We start from the raw sequence: 16,287 nt of genomic DNA on the forward strand, positions 1-16,287 counted from the left end.
GAACTTTTTGAGTCTCAACACCGTTTGTTGTGTTCACCAATCACAGCGCTCTATCTGTTTAGAGAGTCGTTGGGCGGCTTAACGCCATGACGACATACATTTTAATTGGCTTGTCAGGCTAACGTCATCCTGCTCTTTGCTCTGATTGGTCGTAGCGCTACCCTATTGGTGCAGAGGCAGTTTGAAAGACAGCCTTCATCCCGCCCCCTGGATTGAGCCGAGGTCTACCGCTCGTTTCCAGACTGTCCTTTAATCCATAAATAAAGAGCATCTTCTTCACCTAAAGCTTTTGCACTGTGCTGTATTTTGGGGCTTTTATTGTGAAAGGACAGCATAGAGACAGGAAGTGAGGGAGGCGAGCTTCTGTTTCTCCTCCCGTGTCGACTCATGAGTTATTTGCAGCAGCTTCACTCAGTCAGAGCCTCTGTGACTCTATGAATGACTGTGTGTGTCCGTAACCACACACACACACACACACACACACACACACACACACACACACACACACACACACACACACACACACACACACACTAACACCACAAGCCCTGCTTTTTTCTTTTTTTTTAATAGGTGTGTGTGTTCTTACACTTGTGTGTTTGTGTGAGGTGTTTTAATATTTCAGCTGTTGGAGGAAAACACTAATTTGACTCCCGTCTTGTAAACGTCTCATAATTTTCCCTCAGACGTTTCCTTGGTGACGCTCCAGACTCTGAGAGGAGGAGAGGAGAGAAAACACTCATTTATCTGAGTGTTTAAAGAAAAAACTGAAAAATTATGAATTGGGTGAAGGTTTTATGATGATTCCCAGAGTTTAATAACTTCTAAAATCCAATACTGATACTTTTTTAACTCAAATCTTATTCTCTGAGGCCTGTTTGTTTGGTTGTAGAGAAGATTTAATGTTGAAATGATGCAAAGTCATTCAAATAAATTAGGTGAAGCTGGAGTCAATCAATATATTGTCTTTGTCATTCAGTGTCAATGAGCTTTATTTAAGAAATGATCTATGTATTAGAGGATCTACTTTATGATATAACAATATATGATCTACAGCCGTGAAAATAAGTATTGAACGTGTCCATAGACTTGCATGGGGAGCAGCATAGAGGTCATGGAGGTTGAGTGCATTGCTCATTGTTTGTTTTTTTTTAACTGCTAATTGCAGGTCTCTCTGCAGCTCTCTGTCATTCCCTCAGCTCTTGGACGACTCTTAGTTTTCTTTTGACTCTGTCAGAACACAGCAAAAACTCAAAATCTTACCAAGAACATTTGTCTCGTTTCAAGTCAAAAATGTCATTTTTAGTAAAAACAAATCTCATTATACCTAAAATAAGACTCATCACATTAAAAAGCAGCTTGTTTTTAGACACTTTTTACTTCTTTCAAGCAGATTTTCACTTGAAATTAGTAGAAAAATCTGATAGTGGAGCAAGTTTTTCTTCCTTAAGCCTGCTTTCACTGACAGATTTTTCTACTTATTTCAAGTGAAAATTTGTTTGAAACAAGTGAAAATGATCTAAAAACAAGTTAATTTTTAGGTGATGAGTCTTATTTTAAGTGAAAAGAGATTAGTTTGGACTAGAAATGAGACATTTTGACAAGAAATCAGACAGATATTCTTGGAAAGATTTTGAGTTTTTGCAGTGAAATCTTGGTCATGTCCAGTTTATAGTGAAATGTTCTTTTCAGTTCCAGATTAACAGTGCATTCAGACACATCAATGTCAATGTCAATGTATTTATAGCACATTTCATACGGCGAGCATAAACTCAGTGTGCTTCAGGATAAAATCAAGATGCCGATACATGTGAATAGCCTACATATTAAAAACAAAAGCTAACATCAGTTTCTGAAGGTCTGGATGAGACGCCTCTAGTGTACCTTGGTGATGAGAAACCTTTTTAGTTAGTTAGATACTTTAATAATCCTTCACAGGGAATTATGGTAGTTACAGCAGCAGCATTCACATGTCATTCATTGCATCAATAATAAAAAATAAGAAAGATAACAGCTCTATCTAGAGAATTGCAGACCTGAGTATAGAATAGCTATAACTCCCAATAACCTAATAGCCTAACCTACAAGTAGAAATGCAAATGCAATCCATATAAATAAATATAAATAAATACATTATAGGCGTCAGATTGGCCTAAAGCAGCTGATATTACTTTGATTACTTTGATAGGGACAGGATGACTTTCTAAATGACTCCAGCTGCTTTCTTGTCTTTCCTTCTTTACCTTTCTGCTCCTCCTCCTTTTCTTCATGTGTTCAATACTTATTCCTTGTGTCATTTCCCTTTATTAGCCTACACATTACTTAATTTATGGACATAAATGTTTGGATTTCTTTGTATGTGTGCATTAGTTGGGTTGTTGCGGACATCTGGTGAAAAATTTCATGTCAATAGCTCGATTAGAAATATATTTGACACGCTCAATAGCCTATTTATTTTCCCCGCTATAGGCTAATATTATATAAATGTTTTTTTTATCTTATGTGCATTTACAAGAGTGAACTGGGTCTGGTGTTTTAATGTGGTTTTGAAAACAACAGTTTGTCATGTTGGGAAATGAATCACTAAACTGGCTTGTAACTCTGATGCCATGTCTGTGTGTTAGACAGAGGACAGGGTTAGCCTAGCCTAGCTTAGCTTAGCATAAAGTATCAAAGTATGAAAAGGAGACAGTTAGCCTGGCTACATCCTTTTTTTATTATTATTATTTGACCAGCGTCCCCGTACAGAAGGCGACAGTAATGGTCCTCACTGCAAAAACTCAACATCTTACCAAGAATATTTGTCTCATTTCTAGTCAAAACAAATCTCATTCTACTTAAAATAAGACTCATCACATTAAAAAGCAGCTTGTTTTTAGACACTTTTTACTTCTTTCAAGCAGATTTTCACTTGAAATAAGTAGAAAAATCTGACAGTGGAGCAAGATTAGTCTTCCTTATTACAAGCACGAAAAACTTCCTTTCACTGGCAGATTTTCCTTGTTTCAAATTTGTTTGAAACAAGTGAAAATGATCTGAAAACAGGTTAATTTTTAGGTGACGAGTCTTATTTTAAGTGGAAAGAGATTAGTTTTGACCAGAAATGAGACATTTTGACAAGAAATAAGACAAATATTCTTGGTAAGATTTTGAGTTTTTGCAGTGCAGATGTGTATGTGTGTTTATATATGTGTGTGTGTGTGTGTGTGTGTGTGTGTGTTTATAGCGGTGCGTCACTCCTCCTCTCTCCGTGTTGTTGTGTAACTCTTGTGCGCCGTCCCGCTGCAGCAGCGTTAACATCTCGGGCTCGGCTCCAGCATCCCGTCCACCTTCCTTAGAGTGAGGATGGGGTTAGCCTAGCATAGCTTAGCCTAGCTTAGCATAAAGTATCAAAGGGAGACAGTTAGCCTGGCTCCATCCTTTTTTTAAATTATTTGACCAGCGTCCTCGTACAGAAGACGTCAGTGATGGTCCTCACACACTGCAAAAACTCAAAATCTGTCCAAGAATATTTGTCGTATTTCTTGTCAAAACGTCTCATTTCTAGTGAAAACTAATCTCTTTCTGCTTAAAATAAGACTCATCACCTAAAAATGAACTTGTTTTTAGATCATTTTCACTTGTTTCAAACTAATTTTCACTTGAAATAAGTAGAAAAATCTGCCAGTGAAAGCAGGTTTTTGTGTGCTTGTAATAAGAAAGAAAAACTATCAGATTATTTCAAGTAAAAATCTGCTTGAAAGAAGTAAAAGGTGTCTAAAAACAAGCTGCTTTTTATTGATTTTATGTATAATGAGATTTGTTTTGACTAGAAATTAGACAAATATTCTTGGTAAGATTTTGAGTTTTTGCAGTGCAGACGTATATGTGTGTGTGTGTGTGTGTGTTTATAGCGGTGCGTCACTCCTCTCTCTCCGTGTTGTTGTGTAACTCTTGTGCGCCGTCCCGCTGCAGCAGCGTTAACATGTCGGGCTCGGGTCCAGCATCCCGTCCACCTTCTTCCTTCCACCTTCTGCTGCAGCTTTTTAATAACGTTTAATGTGCTGCAATTTTAAAAAGAACCGTCAGAAATCTGAAATCTGCCAAGTCGTCTTAATTACACCCCTACGGACCTGAACCCCCCCACCCCACCCCACCCCCTGCATACTGCAAAACCGATTGGCTTTTTAAAGGAATAAAACCTGAACTATTGTCCAAATCCCTCCTGTATGGAAGTTTTTTTCTTTCTGGGAACGCTGCGGCCTGGAGAAGTTTGGCTCGGAGACTCTGGAAGTGTTTCAGCTGGATGAGAATATACTGTGGTGGTGTGTGTGTGTGTGTGTGGACACGGCTCATATACATCCAGGTTTAATAGGGTTATAATGAGGCGGGTGTGTGTGTGTGTTTGGGGGGGTTGTGGGGTTGGGAATGGGATGGGGATCGGGTCAGGAGGAACGTCATCACATGTTGAGATGTTGTTGAGGTGTTTCAGCTCCGCTCCACATCCTGATGATTCCTCCTCACTACACTAACATGAATAGAAAACGAGATGTTTGCTTCACGAGGAATCCTGAACATGCTGGTCTCCATGGCGACCGAGCAAACTCCAGATGTGTAAAAAAAAAAAAGTTAAAAAACTCAGATGCACATGTATGCTTTCACAACATAACTCACATAACTAACCTGCTGCTTCAGGCGACTCCTCCTCCTTCAGTTTGTTTCACTTTTTTGACCAAGTGGTGTTGTAATGTCGACCAAATAGCTACCAGTCTTGAGTCCACATCTTACACACTGCGAAAAGCCAAAATCTTACCAAGAATATTTGTCTTATTCCTAGTGAAAATGTCATTTCTAGTCAATACAAATCTCATTATACGTAAAATCACATAAAAAGTACCTTGTTTTTAGACACTTTTTACTTCGTTCAAGCAAAATCTGATAGTGGATCAAGTTTTTCTTTCTTATTACAAGCACAAAAAACTTGTTTTCACTGGCAGATTTTTCTACTTATTTCAAGTGAAAATTAGTTTGAAACAAGTGAAAATGATGCAAAAACAAGTTAATTTTTAGATGATGAGTCTTATTTTAAGTGGAAAGAGATTAGTTTTGACTAGAAATGAGACATTTTGACAAGAAATAAGACAAATATTCTTGGAAAGACGTAGAGTTTTTGCAGTGAAGGTCTCGGTCTCGTCTCGGACTCTGGGTTTTCTCTCCAGACCACAGCTGCAGCGACATCTTGGCTCACTTTGGTCTATGTGATGTAATTCAGTAACTTTAGGATAATTCAAACAGTTCTACTACTGAAGAGCAGTGGTTCTCAAACTTTTTTACATCAAGGACCCTTAAACTGACACCGTTTAGACCACTGACCGCCATTGGGCAATTTTTTTAAGCAAACATAAGAAACATTTCTAGAAAAAATTGGTAAATAATATCAAGACACATGGTTATTATGAGGACTGGGACTGGATACAGTCAGTGATGGACTTGGAAATGGTCTTGGATTAGTTTGGTGTCGGGTTAGTTAATCTGGGGTCCCTGAAATGAGGCAAACTCTGGGTTTTCCGTTTCAGAAAGGGAGGTAAGTCAAACCAGGGAAAGAGGAGTAACTACCCGTTTCGCAAACATAGGTAGGCCTAACTGAAGCTCGGAGTCAGTTACTATGGCACATCCCGTCACGTTATAATGGAGACAAACGTGAACATATCAAACACACATTTGGAGTTGCACCTGCTCAACATACAATGTTGAATAACTCCCAAGATTTCTTTTTTTTTCCTCAATTAATACTCACATATTGTCCCGCGGTAAAAAAAGAAAAAGGAAAAAAGAGCTCACGTCCGTTTGCCGCTGCGACAGAATCTTTTTTTCGAGGGCTTTTCATCTCCCCGTAACTCAGGGTCAAGTTACCTCAGCGTTGATTGAACTAACTGTTATCACCTGTTCTGAAACCCAAAACTCTGAGTTTCCTGAACCTGCTTTGTGAAACGGACCCCTACAAACAGTTGCATTCAAAGCAGAGTGATTATTCCATATTCAGTTTAAATAAAGTTTAATAAAGTCTGAGATATGGTGACGTGTTATCAGGTCAAAATGTTGTTTGGTTGTTTTATTTTCAACAGTACGACACTGAACTGATCCTGTCTCGTCTTTGTGTTTTATTCTGTGTGCAGATTTCTCCTGTGATGAAACAGACAAAGGTCCGCCGCTACAGCTGCACAGCCTGCGAGAGTTTGAACAGGTAAGAGCTGCTGGGAAGTAACTGTAATGTGTGTGTGTGTGTGACGTTGGCGTAGCTCTGTGCTGCGTGTCCGGACTCGTCTCTCTGCTCCATGGTGGTCATGACTGGTCTGAGGTGTGTGTGTGTGTGTGTTTGAGACGAAGCTGAGCTGAGCTGTTTCTCTCACTGTCTCAACGGCGACGACAAAGATGCTGCAACTTCCTCTTGGTTTTTATTTCGACACTCAGTCTGAGCGGCGGCCATCTTTGTTTTCAGGTCTCACTCGACATCTCAGTTACACTTTGACAGAACTTCTTTACATTTATTAGGTCACAGTTATGGACTGGGCAGATTTGGGGGGGTTATTATAATTTTAAAAGTTATTGTTATAGTTTAAAATTTTTCATTATTTTTTTGGGGTTTTTTTTGTTTTTCAGTTTGCTTTTTTATCTCAGTTTAGTTTTAGTGAGTTCAACAAGTGATGAATCAGTTTTAGTTTAGTTTTTATTTTAGAGGAATTGACTAGTTTTTATTTAGTCTTAGTCTTAGTTTTTATTTATTCTTAGTCTTAGTTGTAGTTTTTATTCAGTCTTAGTTTTAGTTTTTATTGAGTCTTAGTTGTAGTTTTTATTTAGTCTTAGTCTTAGTTGTAGTTGTTCAGGTTTTAGGAGAAAGCCTCGGTCAGACCTCTGAAGATGAACTTGTTCCCTTTTAGTTTTTGTTTTAGTTTTAATTTGCTAAATGCACCATCTCCATATTTGAGTTTCTTCAAATGTGGCGAAAATGTTCTTGTGGACTCAAGTATAAAACAATCGGAGGTCAAACTTCACTGTGACCTCATAAAACATTATTTTTTGTTCTAATGAAGACGAGTTCCTTCAGATTCGACACAAACACTCACTTGGACTTAATGTCTAATAACTGATTAGATTCTTGGGGATCAAATATCAAAGGTCAAAGGTCACGCTGACCTCAGAGAAGAGCGCTTTGAGCCGAGTCGCTCTAAAACACGACTGATGACTGAGCAGCTTGTTTTTTTCCCGTGCGTGTGGTTGGTTTTGAATTGAAGGGACCAGAAGAGACTTGATGAGAGTTTCCCTCTGGTTCTGGTTCTGGTTCTGTGCCAGGGTAATGGATTCTGGGAGCTTTGCCAGGTGCATTGTGGGCCTGATATAACTCTGGATGTGCTGGCTGCAATTACTCTGTTCCCTTTTTTTTAGCGAAGGACAGAGTTATAGAGAGAGGGAGAGGAGGAGAAAGAGGAAGATGAAACGGGACGAAGGAGAATCCAGATCTGGACTCTGATGGATTCTGTGTCAGAAACACAACAGACTGTCTGAATGAAGCTGCATTATCACCTCATTGGCCTGAGAACAGGATGTGTGTTAAAGCGATAGTTCACCCAAAATTGAAATTTCACTCATTATCTACTATCTACCTCCCCCTCATGTGGACTAAGGGCTGGGAGAAGTTTCAGAGTCCTCCGTGGCTTCTCTGAGTTACAGGGGGTCTCGACGTAGCAGTGCATGTCCCTATAACGGTTGCAAATGGATACCAACTGTCTTTGTAACGAAAAGAACTAATCTAAACTAATCTCTTTCCACTTAAAATAAGACTCATCACCTAAAAATGAACTTCTTTTTAGAAAATGTTCACTTGTTTCAAACACATTTTCACTTGAAATAAGTAGAAAAATCTGCCAGTGAAAGCAAGTTTTTTGTGCTTGTAATAAGAAAGAAAAACTTGCTCCACTATCAGATTTTTCTACTTATTTCAAGTAAAAATCAGCTTGAAAGAAGTAAAAAAGTGTCTAAAAACAAGCTGCTTTTTATGTGACGAGTCTTATTTTAAGTAGAATGAGATTTGTTTTGACTAGAAATTGCATTTTGACTAGAAATAGGACAAATATTCTTGGTAAGATTTTGAGTTTTTGCAGTGTATGAGCTTCACAACATGGACTGTCTGATTCAAATCAAACAAGAACAGAAACTTCACTCCTGTTCAGGGTTCCTCATCCTGAGAAGAGAAGACACCCTGAACGCATCATTTTTTCACTCCCAACACCTGAGACCTGCAGACCACGCCAGGTTTTAAAGGGATAGTTCACCCAAAATTGATATTTCACTCATTATCTCCTCCCCCTCATGTGGACTAAGGGCTGGGAGAAGTTTCAGAGTCCTCCGTGGCTTCTCTGAGTTACAGGGGGTCTCGGCGTAGCAGTGCATGTCCATATGACGGTTGCAAATGGATACCAACTGTCTTCATAACAAAAAGACACACCAAAAAACATCCAAATACCTCCATGCTGCTCGTATGTAATGTCCCTCTTGAATTGAAGCCCCAACATGAGAAATTGTTACGAAAAAAATGAAACAAGTCTATATTTCAAGCTTGTTTTGTAGCGGAAGCTCCTCTTCCCTGTTAAAAGGGTTTTCTATGGAGTTTTTCCTCAGTGGATGTGAGGGTCTAAGGACAGAGGATGTTGTTATGATGCCAAGTGAAGCCCTTTGAGACAAACTGTTTGTAAAAAACGGACTATACAAATAAAATTGCCTTGCCTTGCCTTCCCAGTAATATATATATAATATATAAATATAGACTTATTTAATTTTTTTCGTAACAATTTCAGCAAGAGGGAAATTACATACAAGCAGCATGGAGGTATTTGGATGTTTTTTGGTGTGTCTTTTTGTTACGAAGACAGTTGGTATCCATTTGCAACCGTTGCAACCGAGACCCCCTGTAACTCAGAGAAGCCACGGAGGACTCTGAAACTTCGATAACACTTTACTTGAATAGGTATTAATAAGATTGACACAACACTGTCATAACCATGACATAACAGCTGTCATAAACATCAATGAATACTTATGACAGCTGTCGTTAAGTGTCATTCAGTAAGTTATGTCACTTTTGATGCAAAGTTGACATTGTTTGAGATGTTCCTTGTTATGAGAACTTGACATCATTTTTAAAGTTTGTCCATTAGGTCTGCTATGACAGTTTAAATTGTCTTTATGTCAAGTTGTCAGAACAAAAACATCTCAAACAATGTCAACTTTGCATCAAAAGTGACATAACTTACCGAATGACACTTAACCACAGCTGTCATAAGTATTCATTGATGGTTATGACAGTGTTATGTCAATCTTAGTAAAGTGTTACCGAAACTTCTCCCAGCCCTTAGTCCACATGAGGGGGAGGAGATAGATAATGAGTGCAATTTGAATTTTGGGTGAACTACTGTATCCCTTTAACAGCTGACCTGGGATCAGAGTTGCTGCAGAGCCCGGTGGTTATGTAATGCTCAGTGTAGTAATCCGTTGTGCTGCTGCAGGTCCCAGGTCCCAGGTCTGACTGTCTCACAGAGGTTTATTCACCGTGGTGATGGATCGGGTGGTTTTCACCAGAGGAGGCTCTTTAAGTCCGTGTAACACCGACCGGCTGCCAGCAGCTCGGTTATATAACTCCTGTCTCTTGGCCCAGAGAGGTGGAGGTGCAGGAAGACACGGAGGTGCAGTCTAATACCTGGAGAAAGTGTAAGATGCACTCAGGGATCTGGAATGGAGACGCTCAGATATTTTAAAACTGTGATGAAAGACATACAGAGATATGATCCAGAGTGTTGCAAGGATGGTTGAAGGGATAGTTCAACATTTAGTCAAACCGGCCTGTTGCCATATAATCCCTATAGTCATAGCAGTAGGTTCGTTACCATTAATTGTCGGTGCAAGCTGTTTTTAGAACGGCGGAGCAGAGCGGTGAGCTGCTCAGAGCTACGCTACAGAGGCTCATTATGGGATTTCTTGGTTTCCCTCATCAAACTCATCAAATACACAATCCAACAACTCCACAACGCTCTGGTGGACAAGTTGTGAGCTGCACATTCACCACGCTATGAGATAATAACACAACGTTACCACACAGAGTTGTTTTAGAGGGAAATACAGAGACTGTTGATGAAAAACTGTCCCTGAAGGCAACGTGCATCAGAGGTTTTGCATGAATTTCCCTCTAAAACAACTCTGTGTGGTAACGTTGTGTTATTATCTCATAGCGTGGTGAATGTGCAGCTCACAACTTGTCCACCAGAGCGTTGTGGAGTTGTTGGATTGTGTATTTGATGAGTTTGATGATGAGGGAAACCAAGAAATCCCATAATGAGCCTCCGTAGCGTAGCTCTGAGCAGCTCACGGCTCTGCTCCGCCGTTCTAAAAACAGCTTGCACCGACAATTAAAGGTAACGAACCTACTGCTATGACTATAGGGATTATGGTAATGGGCCAGTTTGCCAAAAATGTTGAACTATCACTATAAAGAGGACCTATTCTGCTCGTTTCAGGGGTTTTTAATCCCCCAGTGGGGCACTATAGAAAGTTTCTATCAATAAAAAACTCCATAACTATCACATTGAGTGGCTTGTTTACTATTTTAGTGTATTAAAAATGTGGATTTCATCTTCATCTTGGACCCAGACAAAGAAAACACGCAGCCTGAACCTCTCCGACTTTTACAAGACGTCTCTGAATTCCACCACATCTCATGATACGACACTTCCACCTCCTCTAAAAAAACAAGTATCCAACATTTTAAACATACTGTATTATAAGAAGTCTGAAAAGCAGAACACATCCTTTTTATTAATGTGTTGGTGCAGTGTGACAGATACGGATCATAACATACTGTACGTCTGCAGTCGCCGAGCGTGTGTGTGTGTGTGTGTGTGTGTGTGTGGAGGATAAACATGTGGAAACCTGCTGTGAGCCACATGTAACTCCATTTTATGTTGTGTATGTTTTTATTTCAACACCTGATTGGATCGGACTGTTAGATCACCTGTGCAGGTGTGTGTGTGTGTGTGTGTGTGTATGTGTGTGTGTGTGTGCGTCTGCAGCTGTGTAGCCTGTTGTGTTCTTTTATTAAACGCTACATGACTCTGTAACATGCAGCTCGTCAGTCGGTCGCTGCAGCTTCTCCACTCGACTCTTTTCCTCTGGACTCTCTCAGCCTCCATCGCCGTATGCAGCAGCTTCTTTTTTTTTTTTTTCCCTTTGAAGTTTTTTTCCCGTGGCTTTCCCAGCGAGGGGATGAGGGGATGAGGGGATGAGGGGATGAGGGGATGAGGGGATGAGTCATGCTATATGCAGCAGACATGCACAGACAGCAGCCTGGGAGGAAACCTAAACACTGGCTCAGACTGCTGCTGCTGCTGATGATGATATTGACGGTGTGTGTGGATTATGAACTCTTTCTTTTGTTTCACCGCAAATCACATGTTTAAAAGCCGGCGTGGTCGTGGTCTACTCTGCAGGTCTCAGGTGTTGGAAATGAAAAAAGGAGAACAGGAGTGAAGTTTCTGTTCTTGTTTGATTTGAATCAGACAGTCGATGTTGTGAAGCTCATACAGTCGACTGTGTTTGTCGGACCTGGATGTCCAGTGATTATTTAAGCAATATATCACGACAGGCTTCGCGTCGGGCCGAACAACGCCCCTCAGCCGTGGTATAATGACCATAGACCACGGACTGGAGTGATATATTGCTTTTATTACACGGTTACCAATAAAGGCAATATAAAAGAGGGATACACAATCAATTTCATGTAGTTTTATTCAACCAGAAATACATATTATCCAATAAAATAGCCTCACTGTGAAAAACTAGTCCCACCTCTCCAGACGTTAGCTCCAAGTAGCTCTGTCACTGCTCAGTCCCCTCTACCATTGTTAACCCTCTGGAGGTCAAAGTTCACCTTAAACATGTCAATTACACTACTTTAGTCCATTTTTTAACATCGTAAAAACATCAACTGTCTTTGGCTACGGACTGCAACAGTCCGTTGTCATGGATACATGACAACAACTTCCATTCATACCAGTCATACGTGCCTGAGGCGGAGTGATAGCCTACGCTGTGATAAGGCTTTAGAATAGTAGCCGTGGTATATGCTCAATATACCACGGCTAACAACCAATCAGATCGCCGGATTTCACCTTTCCGTTTTATAATGTGTCAATAATATGAATACTGAAATCCACTTTCTGCAGGTATAAAACTCTTGTTAACATTTCCATGTTTCCCACATTCTATGACATAAACTATAAACTGTTTTCTTGTCTGTAACAACATCTCTGTCCCGTCTGTCCGTCCTGGGTGAGGGATCCCTCCTCTGTTGCTCACCCTGAGCTTTCTCCTGGTTTTCCCTGGTAAAAGGGTTTTCCATGGAGTTTTTCCTCAGTGGATGTGAGGGTCTAAGGACAGAGGATGTTGTTATGATGGGATGTAAAGCCCTTTGAGACGAACTGGTGGTAAAAACGGGCTATACAAATAAAATTGCCTTGCCTTGCCTTGCCTTATATTTACACAAAAATGAAAATAAAGATGGAATGTGTGTGGAATAAAACTGGAACAGTGACAGGAATGATCCAGAGAAAAAGATGGATTTATGTCGCGTTCACATCAGAGCTGTTTGATTTCACTTTAACCAGACCAGAGTTGGTTTCCTCAGTCGGTCGGCTTCGTTTGTGCAGGTGTGAAAACTCGTCCCAACTCTGCAAAGTAACTCTGGTCCGCCTGAAAACTCAGATCTCAGTTTACTTGCTGTTCGTATGCAACACTTCCTCCTAGTCCGTCATCCATCGTATTTTCCTCTGGTGAGGAACCTGATGGTCATGTCGATCTCCTCGCTGAGCCAGATAATAATCAACGCAACTCGCATGAATGAAAACAAAGTTACACGACAACCGCGTGACTAACTTTGTTTTCGATTCTTAAATTACATTAAGTCAATTTACTTAATGTTACCTTGAATTGGCAGGAAAGTGATTAAAATAAACTTTAACATTGGGTAGAGATGACAATTAATGACTTGAATACACTGCAAAAACTCAAAATCTTACCAAGAATATTTGTCTTATTTCTAGTTAAAATGTCATTTCTAGTCAAAACAAATCTAATTCTACTAAAAATAAGACTCATCACATTAAAAAGTAGCTTGTTTTTAGACACTTTTTACTTTTTTCAAGCAGATTTTCACTTGAAATAAGTAGAAAAATCTGATAGTGGAGTAAGTTTTTCTTTCTTATTACAAGCACAAAAAACTTGCTTTCACTGGCAGATTTTTCTACTTATTTCAAGTGAAAATTACTTTGAAACAAGTTAAAGAGATTGGTTTTAACTAAAATTGACTATATTTGATTTTACACATTCATAGTGCTGTGAAATGAATTAAATGATAACTGTAACACGTCGTAGTACGAAGAAAATCCATAGGCCTACTAGTCGTCACATCCCGAGCAACGATGTTCCGACTCTCAGAGCGAGTCGTCCTGGTCCGGTGTAAAAAAAAAAAAAAAAAACTAAAACATATTTCGACTGGTGATGGACGACAAAGCAGAAAATTCATAAAACTGAGAAATCTGGCAAGAAACAATATAAAGCCTTTTCTTTGTTTCTAAGGGGTAAGGGATGGAGAATGTGATTTATCGGATTTCCATCAGCGAGCTGGAATATTTACAGTTCAGACGGAAACAACTGATTTTCAATACGTAGCAGAGAGACAAAACAGTCGGGAGTTGAGTCTGAAACGTTTCCACGTCCTGACGGAGCAGATTAAAGCTGCTTGACCTTTTCTTTTCCTTTCTTTGGTTTTTTTTGCCACTGTAGTTTTACATTAAGTCTTTCTGACAGTGGCAGCGTTTTGTTGGTCCTCTCATCTTAATAGAGCAGTCGGGATTATTGAATCCAGGTTAGGTCTGAATCTGTGTGTGTGTGTACAGTGTGTATGTACAGTGTGTGTGTGTGTACAGTGTGTAGAGTGTGTGTGTGTGTACAGTGTGTCCTCCCTCCTCCACATTTGCGTCAGTTTAAAGGATCAATCTTCCCACCGGCTGCTGCTTTGGAAGAAACATGAACCTGCCAGAGCAGCGTTTGTAGCTGTCAAACATCCACGCTCTGTCTGTAGTCCTGAGGTTTCTGTAGAAAAGAAAAGACATGGAGGAAGGGGGAGAAGGAGGGAGGAGGAGAAGGGGGGAGAAAATAAAATAAAAACCATTGGCCAATCAAAATGCCCCTTTCTCAAATGGCCTTTATTAGTCCGCAGGAGAAATTGAAAGCACATGGCCGCCTATAAATGTGAATTCAAACCGACCACAGAGACACTTAGATTGATAGAAGAAGGAGGGGGGAGGGGGGAGTTGGGGGGTGAGGAGAGGGGGGAGGAAGAGGGGAGGGGGGGGGGCTGCGTATAATTTTGGCCCATTAAAACCTCAGGACAAATTAGGGTTGTTAATCTGTTATTTTGCCCTCGGTCCCGGCGCTCACGTCGAAGAAAAAGCCACACATGCCATGAAAAGGTCTGTCAGAGCTGGATTAGCATGTAGCAGAGTGGCAGTAATGGAGCAGCATCACACACACACACACACACACACACACACACACACACACACACACACACACACACACACACAAAGACAGAAAGAAAGAAAGAAAGAAAGAAAGAAAGACTTTGACTTTTCACCCAGCTTTTATGAATTACACTTCCTTATTGCATGTAGCCTACTTTCTGTCAAAGAAAAAGAAAAAAAGAAAAAACCCATAAAACCATCACTAATAATGGAAGGAAAGAAAGAAAGAAAGAAAGAAAGAAAGAAAAAGACAGAGAGGGGTAGAAAGAAAGAAAGAAGTAAAAAGACAGAGAAAGGGGTAAAAGAAAGAAAGAAAGAAAGAAAGAAAGAAAGAAAGAAAGAAAGAAAGAAAGAAAGAAAGACTTTGACTTTTCACCCAGCTTTTATGAATTACACTTCCTTATTGCATGTAGCCTACTTTCTGTCAAAGAAAAAGAAAAAAAGAAAAAACCCATAAAACCATCACTAATAATGGAAGGAAAGAAAGAAAGAAAGAAAGAAAGAAAGAAAGAAAGAAAGAAAGAAAGAAAGAAAGAAAGAAAGAAAGAAAAAGACAGAGAGGGGTAGAAAGAAAGAAAGAAGTAAAAAGACAGAGAAAGGGGTAAAAGAAAGAAAGAAAGAAAGAAAGAAAGAAAGAGACAGAGGGGGTAGAAAGAAAGAAAGAAAGAAATAAGTAAAAAGACAGAGAAAGGGGTAAAAGAAAGAAAGAAAGAAAGAAAGAAAGAAAGAAAGAAAGAAAGAAAGAAAGAAAGAAAGAAAGAAAAAGACAGAGAGGGGTAGAAAGAAAGAAAGAAAGAAAGAAGTAAAAAGACAGAGAAAGGGGTAAAAGAAAGAAAGAAAGAAAAAAAGAAAAAGACAGAGAGGGGTAGAAAGAAAGAAAGAAAGAAAGAAAGAAAGAAAGAAAGAAAGAAAGAAAGAAAGAAAGAAAGAAAGAAAGACTCTGACTTTTCACCCAGCTTTTATGAATTACACTTCCTTATTGCATGTAGCCTACTTTCTGTCAAAGAAAAAGAAAAAAAAAACATAAAACCGTCACTAATAATGGAAGGAAAGAAAGAAAGAAAGAAATAGACAGAGAGGGGTAGAAAGAAAGAAAGAAAGAAAGAAAAAGACAGAGAGGGGTAGAAAGAAAGAAAGAAAGAAAGAAAGAAAGAAAGAAAGAAAGAAAGAAAGAAAGAAAGAAAGAAAGAAAGAAAAAGACAGAGAGGGGTAGAAAGAAAGAAAGAAAGAAAGAAAGAAAGAAAGACTCTGACTTTTCACCCAGCTTTTATGAATTACACTTCCTTATTGCATGTACTTTCTGTCAAAGTAAAAGAAAAAAAAAACATAAAACCGTCACTAATAATGGAAGGAAAGAAAGAAAGAAAGAAAAAGACAGAGAGGGGTAGAAAGAAAGAAAGAAAGAAGGAAGTAAAAAGACAGAGAGGGGTAGAAAGAAAGAAACAAAGAGAGAAAAAGAGACAGAGAGAGGGGGATGATAAATAGAAAGAGGTAGATAGATAGAGAGGGAAAGAAAGAAAGAAGTAAAAAGACAGAGAAAGGGGTAAAAGAAAGAAAGAAAGAAAGAAAGAAAGAAAGAAAGAAAAAGACAGAGAGGGGTAGAAAGAAAGAGACAAAGATAGAAAAAGAGACAGAGAGAGGGGGATGATAAATAGAAAGAGGTAGATAGATAGAGAGGGAA

General features: G+C 39.4%; 1 protein-coding gene and 1 long non-coding RNA gene across 2 annotated transcripts in view; both read left to right on the top strand.

Annotated features, from left to right (window-relative positions):
* Positions 1-6,223, top strand: part of LOC146989316 (uncharacterized) — a 19,429-nt gene extending 13,206 nt beyond the window's left edge. Inside the window, exon 3 of the long non-coding RNA XR_015035749.1 lies at positions 6,156-6,223. This is a non-coding gene — a long non-coding RNA (uncharacterized LOC146989316). The remainder of the gene's footprint in view (positions 1-6,155) is intronic.
* The window catches only part of LOC146989309 (uncharacterized), a 311,632-nt gene that overhangs the window by 199,963 nt on the left and 95,382 nt on the right, over positions 1-16,287 (top strand). The gene's annotated exons all lie outside the window — the stretch shown is intronic.

Source organism: Trachurus japonicus, chromosome 4 (genome assembly GCF_045865225.1).
Source record: "Trachurus japonicus isolate A0001 chromosome 4, Traja_1.0".
Classification (NCBI taxonomy): Eukaryota; Metazoa; Chordata; class Actinopteri; order Carangiformes; family Carangidae; genus Trachurus; species Trachurus japonicus.